This window comes from Brassica napus, chromosome A2 (genome assembly GCF_020379485.1).
Source record: "Brassica napus cultivar Da-Ae chromosome A2, Da-Ae, whole genome shotgun sequence".
Classification (NCBI taxonomy): domain Eukaryota; kingdom Viridiplantae; phylum Streptophyta; class Magnoliopsida; order Brassicales; family Brassicaceae; genus Brassica; species Brassica napus.
The window spans coordinates 16,110,636-16,112,896 of NC_063435.1; the positions used below are offsets into that span (position 1 = coordinate 16,110,636).

Consider the following 2,261-nt stretch of genomic DNA (forward strand, 5'->3'; position numbering starts at 1 on the left):
AATTCAACCTCCCAATTTTTATTATCCAAGTCTTCCAAAGTGCAACCAATCTAAACAAAACCTATCTCATAGGATAAAAACACACATACTTAAACTCTTAGAATCAGAAGACAGCCTATATGATCAATTCAAGAGTGATTGCCAACTTCATATTTCCGGATGAATTGCTGGATGGGATCGATAGAGCTGTCATGGTAAAAGCGAGTAGCAGTGGTCGTGGTGAGAGTCAATTTCCCTGTAGTCATGTAAGGTAAATAAGGTTGGCGATGTGAATAAAGTTATGTGAGTTATATCTCTGGACTAATACATCTATCATATACCCTTATCAATTGCTCTAAGCATTTTTATAAGCATATAATACCTAAATATATACCTGAAATACTAATCATTACCTTTTATCAATCTGGGATTGACGCTTGTGATTAGTATAACTCTGTATTTAATTACTGACTTGATATACATGTCTCTAAACAGAGAAGAAGCATTGTCTGATATTACCAAGCGGACGGTTCTGAAACTGCATGAAACATGTAAGTATATATGAAGTGGCGGTGAACCAAAGTTATATACAAAAGAGTATAGTTAACGGAATTGTGTAGAAGGAGGTTGGTGCTCGGTACCTGTTCAGAAGTAGACCAACTACAATCTTTGACGCTAGCCTCGGATTTTGGAGATCGGTTCCTTGAATCAATTTTACTTGCCCAACCACATCTGGCATTATATTTTCACTGGCTGGAATATTATTCTCTTTTAAGTCATGTTTTATAAGATGTAATTGCTTACCTGGCAACTAATTGGAAGTAATGGCGATGCTGATCAATCGCCTGTATCGAATAGTAGGGAATGTGTTGTGAGGCATCATCGGGATTTCATCTTCTACCATTTCTATCGATGTTGACCTGGTGATGAGGATAATGTATTGCTGAGTGGTGAGATTGTATCGTTGGGCGTTGGGTAAGAGGGAGAAATATTGAATTTGGTATATCTCGCCCTCTTGCACGATCTGAGTTGTTGTATCTGGAAGTGTTTTATCTAGCTTCCCTTCATAAGCGTTTCCCTATTTTCATATCGTAAAATTTATAAACATTTGTTTAGTGGCTTAGTTATAATGAAAATAGTAGAAGCATCGCATACCTTGATGTCAATACAAAGGAAAGATGTCCCAAGATACTGGTTATTCCTTTTCTGATCTAAAATACGCCACATACGAAATATACATATAAGATGTGTAAATATACTAGAAGGGGAATATAAGCCTCAGATAGGCTGTCCACGTAGGATAGAAAAATCAATCAATCAGAAAGCTTGAAGTTGCCACGTCATCTCATTTATTTTCTCGTAAAAAATGAAAAAACAATGCCAAGGAAAGGATCGAACCCAGGTTAGTATGACATAAATATATGGCAGTTACCACTAAGTCATTTAAACTTTCTTGGACACATATACAAGAATCACTAAGTATGTAATCACAAACTCTTATGTACAGTTACAATAATATGAATTCAACTTTCAAGACTCCGATACTTAATTTGTTTTGTAAAAAAAAATAAGTAAGTGACTAAGCTAATATATTCTTTGAAAGTGTGAGAACATTGACAAATATGAAAAAGCATAGATTTTTGTTTTCGTGAAAAAGTTCAGAATTTTGTAAAAGTAAGTTTAACATATAAATTTTCGTGACAAATATGAAAATGCATAGATTTTTGTACAATTTTTACAAAACAACTCAAGACATGGTTCTCTAATGTCTTATTATTTAAGGATGCAATAATTAAATATATCAATTCAGTAAATTTTGTAATTTATAGACAAAACAATAACACAAATTTTTTTTGAAATACTTGTTTAACCTATCGATTTATTTTCATGAGAATCCAACTAAACAAGATAAAAAAACAATTAGATTTACAAATATTTAATTACCCTTTTATTGAATTTTGATTAATTCAAATTGTAATAATGTATCTTTTTGAAGTTACAAGAAAATAATGTTCTTTCTTTATTACACTAGCATTATATATAGATTCTATATACACAAATAAATATAATATAACAACATAAACTTGCTTTCCCCGATACATATGAAATTTTTTTAAGTTATCCACCAAAGAAAATTAATTAAATCAATCAAATTGTTAGAATACAGCAAATTAATATATAATTTTATTTTAAATTAAATTATTTAAGAAGTGTATTTTCATTAAAAACAAAATAATAAATAAGTAAAACTGATTTGATGGTAATATAAGCTTAATATGGAA

General features: G+C 30.9%; 1 long non-coding RNA gene across 1 annotated transcript; it reads right to left on the reverse strand.

Moving 5' to 3' along the window:
• On the reverse strand, positions 1-1,537 carry LOC106395837. Its single transcript, XR_001279362.3, has 5 exons — positions 1,135-1,537; positions 784-1,057; positions 621-711; positions 393-517; positions 1-235 (listed from the first exon to the last, which is right to left on the reverse strand). It is a non-coding gene; the product is annotated as an uncharacterized LOC106395837 (long non-coding RNA).
• Between the last annotated feature and the right edge of the window lie 724 nt (positions 1,538-2,261).